The sequence below is a fragment of the Centruroides vittatus genome, unplaced genomic scaffold, assembly GCF_030686945.1.
Source record: "Centruroides vittatus isolate TY-2023 unplaced genomic scaffold, ASM3068694v2 scaffold_2906, whole genome shotgun sequence".
Classification (NCBI taxonomy): Eukaryota; Metazoa; Arthropoda; class Arachnida; order Scorpiones; family Buthidae; genus Centruroides; species Centruroides vittatus.
The window spans coordinates 264,417-274,001 of NW_027122695.1; positions in this window are offsets into that span (position 1 = coordinate 264,417).

A 9,585-nucleotide genomic window follows, 5' to 3' on the forward strand; every position below is an offset into this window, starting at 1 on the left:
TACCTGTTTTTTTAAATTTATAAATTTTTCTCTAAAATAACCGTTTTTTCGCGTCTTTCGTGACGGGTCAGACCCGTCCGGTACGTGACATTTCCATAAAAGTTTTAAACAAATACTGGAAATGACAAAAATAAACAATTTATGAATTTTAATTCTAAAATACAAATAATACATACATAATACAAATTGATACGATACAAACAATGATAGAAAAACTTGTTTTTTTAATTTTTTATAAACTAATTCTATTCGGCGATTTTTTCCGCAAAGTCGTTAATTACTTTATCATAAAAGTCGCTGGTCGTCGACTCCATCAACGTATTTAAAAGAACTTTTTCTATCGAAAGCAACGCTAGCGACGACAATCTTTCCTCCGACCGAGTGTTCCTGGCCAATGTATGAATTCGCTCCGTGGCGCTCAACAGACCCACTGGTAGATGGTACCGCAAAAATTAACGATATTAAATCATATAATTCTTTTATTACGTCTTCGTTCGGATCGACATTAATTATAATACTACTTTCTATGTCTAAGAGTTACTTGTCAATATAGTCCTGACACAAATATAAATATTGCGATTCGCTACGTAATTTAGATAAATCAAAAAATTTCCCATAAATTTTACTTAATTTAAAGAATTAAAAACACGCTTGGAAAAATTGTTAATAATTTTAATATTATGAAAAACATCTAAAAGTAATAAAAATTCTAAAGATTTTATGTCTGAAAATCTGTCAATATAATTATAATTTTCTTTTAACTATACTGTAATTAAATATAACTTTGCAAAAAAACGTACATAAAAATAACATTGAATACTCTTTACTTTTTAAATTTTAAACAATTCACTTAGTCAGATAACTCCCTACACAGTGGCTAAGAAATAGAATCGTTGGAAGCGTTACACGTGTATAGTTTCCACCAACTAAACCGGCCGAGGTTGGTGCTCTGTAAAGCGCATGCGCCAATGCCCTCTGGCTGCTTTACACCATTCAGTTATTCTCGCCGTGGAAGCTGTCTCGTAAGCGCTTCCATTCCGCCACTGACATTCGAATATACAATAGCAATCTTATCGTTTTTTTTTCACATATAGTATAGAATTTTTTAATAAGATACATAATGCGGTTATAATAAAATATTAATTTTAATTAATTCAAAGTACGTTAAAATATGAAAATTTATATTTTAGAAAATACAAGGGAAGGTCATTGGAAGGTGGAAGCGGCGCTTCCACCGCTTCCAATGACGGCACGCCACTGGAAACAAACTACCCCCGAAAACTTCCTGGAGATTTTGGATTGGATCTCGGTCCTCTAGAGGGGTAGACCGTCGACTTAACCGCTCGGCCACCGATTAGATTGGTTGAAAAAACCCGAATCAATGCAGAAAACTAACATTCGCAATTATTCCCGTTCAGAATCTGTAATAATTATTATCCAGACACGTAAAATGTATACGTAATTTTGAGGTTTCGGACAAGTTCGAATCGTCACGAAATTCATTTAATTTAGAGAAAAATTTTGTTTGTTTAAAACAGCAAGGAAAAAAATGTCTATGACCAGACATTCCTTTATGTTAAAATGCGACGCAGAGTCATAAATCTTAGAAGAAATTAAAACTTTTTAAATTCACAAATAAAATCTTTATAATCGAGATGGATTGATGATAATAATAATAATAATAAGCTCACAGCCCAAACGTTAGGAGTTAAAAGTTGAAATTTGGTACACAGTTATACTACGTTTGCACACTATCCACGACTCACTTCGATCTCGATTTACCTACAATTTGTATTGTAACTGTCGCTAGTCGAACGTCGTGCTGTTCGCACGGGCAGTCGGCTTGAGAACAACCCGGCTATTACACGCGATGATAAAACTGACATAACTACGCAGTAAGTCACGAACACCAACAAACAAATTCAAAATAAATATAGTACTTTCCTTGCCATTTATCTAATGTCATCGTCTCTTCAAATACAGTATCTTTTTTATTTCTCTGTCGATAGCCCGACACGTTTTCCGCCGCTATTTTGTATTTTCTCGCGCGCATGGGATTGTGGAATCTCTCTTATGACTGGATCTGGTTTCAAGAACTCTCTCGAGTCAATCCGATTGAACCTCGTTTCAGTCGAGATTGAAACAGTCGAGGGAGGTCGCACAAGGCATAGTCGCCGACCTTGGTCACAATCTAGATTGAAATGCTCGGTGCGAACGGGGTATTAGGATACATTACGAGAATGTACAATAAACAGAGATTTTTCGAAATTCTCCCCTGCAGGGGAGAGGGAAGGATTAAGGCTTATCCTAAAGAACTCAGCTTCTACTGTACTATTTTAGATGCAACCTTTTATTTTTCAACTGCGTTTTAGTACGGTACCACGTGGGTATGAAAGAAGTGTATTCCTTATCAATGGAAGTGTTAAGAGAAAGCGACGTGCAAGATTTACAGGTGCTGGGAGAAGAACTGGGCTTCTGCTGTACTATTTTAGATGCGGTTGGGAAATCGAACATATTTTTAGTCCCATCTAAAATTTCTCTAATTAGTCTGAAAACAGGAGGATCTAATTCTTGCATTCTGTGAAAACGGGTAAGATTGGCTATATTGTAATAATCTTAATCTTTGCTATCGTTACTTTTTGCCCGAGCAACGCCGGGCTTATCTGCTTGTATGCATATATTTTGTTTTTTAAATCGTTTTTTAAAGGATATTTTTTTTTAGTGAAATGGAAGTGGAAATTAATTGTCTAGACATTTTCTAATGTATTTCAAATAAATAAATTATTACTGTTAAATATACAGGTAAAACGTCATTATATTTAATGCCAATAGAATAAAATTTCAGTATAAAAAGAATATTTTCAAGTCACAATTGGCCAATCGAAAGACTTGGCTTAAGAACTGTCAATAAAAATCGCGGTGTACCAAGCTTTTTCCTATACTTAGCGTCCTCTGTATATCAATACACTGGGATGGGCTGGATTAAAAAGGTTAGAAAGTGTCAACGATGTCTAGAAGATGCTTCAAGTCAAAGCTGGATTCTTGTTTACACACCGTCATTTAGAATATTCTGGAAGAACCCCGAGAACCAAAGGCTGAAAATTTATAAAAGAATGATTATCGCAAGACATATGACTTTTTCGACAGGGCGTTCTGAAAGTTGAGGCATAACGCCACTTCTGCACTATGTCTTCCTGCTCTGCATTGGCGCGTCTCTCTCTTACTTGAACCCGGCCGCAACACTGAAATTCCATTGAGACAGTGCAGCACAGATTACTAAGCCTTCTCACCACGACAAGGTGGAGACACGACGGGGGAGGAGGACACGCTGCCTTGTTTGCATACTTTTCATCTGACCCACTACCAGACACCGACCGATCGTCTTTCACTTTAGAAGAGGAAAAACAGACAGATAGAGAGTTGAAAGAAAAAGACAGAGAACACAGAGAGAGGAAGAGCAAGAGAGAAAGAGTCTAGGTTAGATCCATGAGAGTGCGCAGACATGAAGTAACCGGAGGCACCACGAGGAGGAAGGCTTGAAGGATTTGGGTTTCCGCACGCATTTAGTCCGGAGACTTCGTATCGTCTCTCCGTATTAAATAAAGTCAAACAATTAAATGGCACTCTCGATTGTTATATTTCGTTGTTGTTAAAATAATAATTCTAAAAAAGTATATTTTCAGAAATAAACGAGTTAAAATTACTCTATTTTATCCGACTTCGAGAAATTTAACACAGAGATGGATCACAATTTAAATTTAATATTTATTTCTTACTATATTTTCCACGTTTTACATTTTTAGTACTTCTATACTCAATCACAGTATTCCAGCATGCATCTACGCACACGCCAGTATTTAAATTAATTGTATTTACATGACTTTCGATGCGGTAATGTTCGATAATACGTGTTTTTACAATACGTTTTATACAGTATTTTAATATTATTTCTATCAATTATATAATTTGTAATGTTACAACGTTGATACCACGGAGATTCAATTCGTTTTAGTCTAATTGCCGCCTCGTGTTCCTTCAATCGTGTTTCCAGTTTTCTTCCAGTTTCGCCCATATAATATTTTTTTGGTTGTACTGTACATGTACCAAAAACTTAAAGGTAAAGGCGCATATAAAGAATATACAGTAGATAAGAAAGCAATGGTATAATTGGTAAAATGAATAGATTAATTAAATTCTTTAAAAATAAACATATATCTATCATCAAAGCAGATAAATCTTATACGCTTATAATAATTAAAACTTCAGAATTACAATCAAATAAAAAAGAAATAGTATCTACTGACGAATATGAGCCTTTACACAGAGATCCAATAGTAGAAATTAATAAAGAATTAACTAAATTAATGAAAATGAATAAAAAAGAATTTACGAGTCAGGATTATAGGAAGATATTGAATTTTAATAATGTAAGAATTCCACAACTTAATATTAGACTTTTTAATAAATATTTTGTTGGTTTAGTAGGAGAACAAAAAAAAAAAAAAATAGATTAACTATACCATTAATTTAATTAATAAAGTAGATTCCAAATACTTAAAGAATACCTTGGAAATTGCAGGAGTTGTTTACAGATTGTCATGCACATATACAACCGAAAAATATTATATAGGCGAAACCGGAAGGAAACTATAAACACGATTAAAAGAACAGGTTAATGTTACCTATGGTTCCAAAATGGCGGCTCGTCTCTAATTCCAGCAAGGAAACAGTGGTACGACGTTCTAACCTAACCTATTCTAATAATTTGGTTGCTAATAATTATTGTAATTTATTAGAAAAAGTTAGGTTAGAACGTGCGTCCCCACTGTTTCCTTTCTTCTATTAGCTGGAATAAGAGACGAGCCGCTATTTTGGAACCATAGGTAACATTAACCAAAGAACATGAAGCAGCGACTTAAACGAAGTAAATCTTCACGGCATCAACATTGTAATATTACAAATTGTATAATTGATGGAAGTAATATTAAAATATTGTATAAAACGACAAATATTGTAAAAAGACGTATTATCGAACAATACTGCATCGTAAGTCATGTAAATACAATAATTTAAATACTGGCATGTGCATAGACGCATGTTGGGATACTGTAATCGAGTTTAAAAGTACTAATAATGTACAGCGTTGTATACACTGATGAGGCCAGCATTCAATGGTTTTTCAAATATGAATTTTGAATTAATTATAATTTAAGCTTTCGTTCATACACAAAATTCCATCGAGAAAAGCAATATAAAGAGCTCACCACAACCCACCAAGTTTAACCAACTGCAATTTCCCCCCAAGAAATGACTAATTTAGTTAACATATAGAATCCACGTGATAATAATAGTCCAAACTCCGTGGGTCGTAATGCTGCCCCCCCCTTATAATACAAAATTCAATTTCGAATTTTTTGAGTAAATATTCGATACATCTTTAAGTCGTTCAATTTTAATCTACTATTGTCCGCGTGACACATGCAAACATATTGATTATTGACTTAGTACACTGGTGCTAATAGACTACATATTTAAGAAAATTAAAATTTCTGAAATGAAATAGAGTTTTAGATAGAGAGTCTTTCTTTTTTGTTTGGGACAATTGTTATCGTGTTATACTTTAACCAAAATAAAAAATTTCGTACTTACCAATCAGAATGCCAAGCATATACACTAACAACATTGTTTACCTGGCAATAGAACTATACAGCATTTATAAAATGAATATTTATCGTATTACCAAAGATAAAGTCATTGTTTAAAATTCTTTCCAGTGGACTTTAATAGAGAGAATTTAAAGTGTAAGTAGTACAAGGTAAGTTCACATTTAAATTGAAATAATCACTACGTGCTCACCAGTGGTAGAGTGGATAAAAACCACTAAACGTAATAGTTGGCTTGTGAGTTCGTGCCTCGCCAACGGACTATCCACGTATAGTTTTCCGGCTTTTCTTCACCTTAGTATCACCTAAATAAGGGCCATTTTCCCATAAAAAAACCTCCTAGGAGGCATTCCCCTTGGCAGATCGCCCATGGTTTGCGTACAAATAGAAAAGACTCAACCATGAATATCTAAAAATAAATTTAAAGTATATTGCTAAGAATTCACATAATGTTTGAAATCTGTAAGTTTCACAAGTATAATTCACAAGGTAGAAGAATGGAAGTGAAAGATACATACTGTAGAACTTTTATTTATCGGACTAACGGGTATAATGTCAAATACAGTGTTACAGGCGGTCCTCGACTTTCGCACATAAGTGTGTGCGAATGTTGAATGTACGAAAGTAGAGGGATCTAAAAAAATAAGCACCAAGAACTTTGTTTTAAAGTATTTATTTATCAATCTATATATATAAAAACGAATGTATGTCTGTCTGTCTGTCTGTTTGTCCTTCATGCATTACTACACCATTTATCCGATTGCCATGAAACTTTGGGAAGTTGTTTAATACACTCCCGCGAAGGTTTGTGGCATATGTGAAGACCACCATTTCCCCCTTCCAAAAATATCTTTATATATGGATTAAGGCTTTCATGTCCAACAGATGGCGCTAACTTCCAACGACCTAAGTTTGCTTTTCTGTGAGGCATTATGCTTTTCTGTGAGAATGGACTAAAGCAGATCATTTTCTATCTATCTATATAAATAAAATATAACGTTCATTTGTTCCTACTGATTCCTTTGAAATTTTGACACAACGTTGCATTCGAATACGCACATGTTTTTATATAATACTAGCTGACCCGGCCACGCGTTGTTGTGGCTCAAAATGTATCTTTTATAAATGTGTAACACTTCCCCGTGGGGGGAATTTCAAAAAATCCCTTTTTAGTGTACAGTATATTCGGAGCCAGGATGTACATTAATTTGTACCTTTTAATAAAACTGAACTGAACTGAAACTGTACAGTACATTCTCTTAACATACCCTATTAAAACACAATCAAAAACGCGTTTAAAATAGTATAATAAAAGTAGAGTTCTTCACAGTAAGCCTTAATCCTGTCCCTCTCCCCGCTGGGGAATATCGAAAAATTCCTTTTTAGTGTATATTCTGTTGACGTACCCTATTAAAACGCAATTAAAAACCCAAAAAACCGCATCTAAAATAGTATAACAGAAGCCAAGTTCTTCACAGTAAGCCATAATCCTGTCCATCTCACCCCCAGGGGGAATTTCGACATGTATATTATATAAAAACACGTGTGTATTCGAATGCAACGTTGTGTCAAAATTTCAAAGGAATCGGTAGGAACAAACAAACGTTATATTTTATTTATATAGATAGATAGAAAATGATCTGCTTCAGTCCATTCTCACAGAGAAGCATAATGCCTCACAGAAAAGCAAACTTAGGTCGTCGGAAGTTAGCGCCATCTGTTGGACATAAAAGCTTTAATCCATATATAAATATATTTTTGAAAGGGGGGAAATGGTGGTCTTTACATGTGCCAGAAACCTTCGCGGGAGTGTATTAAACAACTTCCCGAAGTTTCATGGCAATCGGATAAATGGTGTGGTAGTGCATGAAGGACACACACACACACACACACACACAGACATACATTCATTTTTATATATATAGATACATGACGAAATTCTCCCTACTGGGGGGAGATGGACGGGATTAAGGCTTACCGTGAAGAACTCGGCTTCTATTTATACTATTTTACATGCGGTTTTTTGCGTTTTTAATTGCGTTTTAATAGGTTATACGTCAACAGAATATACACTAAAAAGAGATTTTTCGATATTCCCCAGCGGGGAAAGGGACGGGATTAAGGCTTACCGTGAAGAACTCGGCTTCTATTTATACTATTTTACATGCGGTTTTTTGCGTTTTTAATTGCGTTTTAATAGGTTATACGTCAACAGAATATACACTAAAAAGAGATTTTTCGATATTCCCCAGCGGGGAAAGGGACGGGATTAAGGCTTACTGTGAAGAACTCGGCTTCTATTTATACTATTTTACATGCGGTTTTTTGCGTTTTTAATTGCGTTTTAATAGGTTATACGTCAACAGAATATACACTAAAAAGAGATTTTTCGATATTCCCCAGCGGGGAAAGGGACGGGATTAAGGCTTACCGTGAAGAACTCGGCTTCTATTTATACTATTTTACATGCGGTTTTTTGCGTTTTTAATTGCGTTTTAATAGGTTACGTCAACAGAATATACACTAAAAAGGGATTTTTCGATATTCCCCAGCGGGGAAAGGGACGGGATTAAGGCTTACCGTGAAGAACTCGGCTTCTATTTATACTATTTTACATGCGGTTTTTTGCGTTTTTAATTGCGTTTTAATAGGTTATACGTCAACAGAATATACACTAAAAAGAGATTTTTCGATATTCCCCAGCGGGGAAAGGGACGGGATTAAGGCTTACCGTGAAGAACTCGGCTTCTATTTATACTATTTTACATGCGGTTTTTTGCGTTTTTAATTGCGTTTTAATAGGTTATACGTCAACAGAATATACACTAAAAAGGGATTTTTCGATATTCCCCAGCGGGGAAAGGGACGGGATTAAGGCTTACTGTGAAGAACTCGGCTTCTATTTATACTATTTTACATGCGGTTTTTTGCGTTTTTAATTGCGTTTTAATAGGTTATACGTCAACAGAATATACACTAAAAAGAGATTTTTCGATATTCCCCAGCGGGGAAAGGGACGGGATTAAGGCTTACCGTGAAGAACTCGGCTTCTATTTATACTATTTTACATGCGGTTTTTTGCGTTTTTAATTGCGTTTTAATAGGTTATACGTCAACAGAATATACACTAAAAAGGGATTTTTCGATATTCCCCAGCGGGGAAAGGGACGGGATTAAGGCTTACTGTGAAGAACTCGGCTTCTATTTATACTATTTTACATGCGGTTTTTTGCGTTTTTAATTGCGTTTTAATAGGTTATACGTCAACAGAATATACACTAAAAAGAGATTTTTCGATATTCCCCAGCGGGGAAAGGGACGGGATTAAGGCTTACCGTGAAGAACTCGGCTTCTATTTATACTATTTTACATGCGGTTTTTTGCGTTTTTAATTGCGTTTTAATAGGTTATACGTCAACAGAATATACACTAAAAAGGGATTTTTCGATATTCCCCCCACGGGGGAAGTGTTACACATTTATAATAGATACATTTTGAGCCACAACAACGCGTGGCCGGGTCAGCTAGTATGTATATATAATGAAGTTAACGAGGCGTGTTTAAGTGCTTTCAAGTGTTTTCTTTATAAACTTGTCGAGAGTTAGTTGAATACTACTTTTTCTTTTCTTTTCTCGATAAAGATTTCTATAACATGCCGTGTCTTTTGGAAACAATCTTTGAAGATATATTTCCACAATTTTGAACGTATTTCTTAATTTTACTCTTATTTTTCAAAATTAAACATATCGTAGATCTGTTTACATGATACAAACGTTTAATTGAAGCAAAAGATTTATCGTTGTCAGAATTATTTCCATCTTTGTCTCGATCGTATGAAGTTTTACTGGCATGAAATAAAAATTGTTTGTAGCGCTATCTATTTTACATTTTGTTAAAAAAAAAAATAACTTTTATATTATTA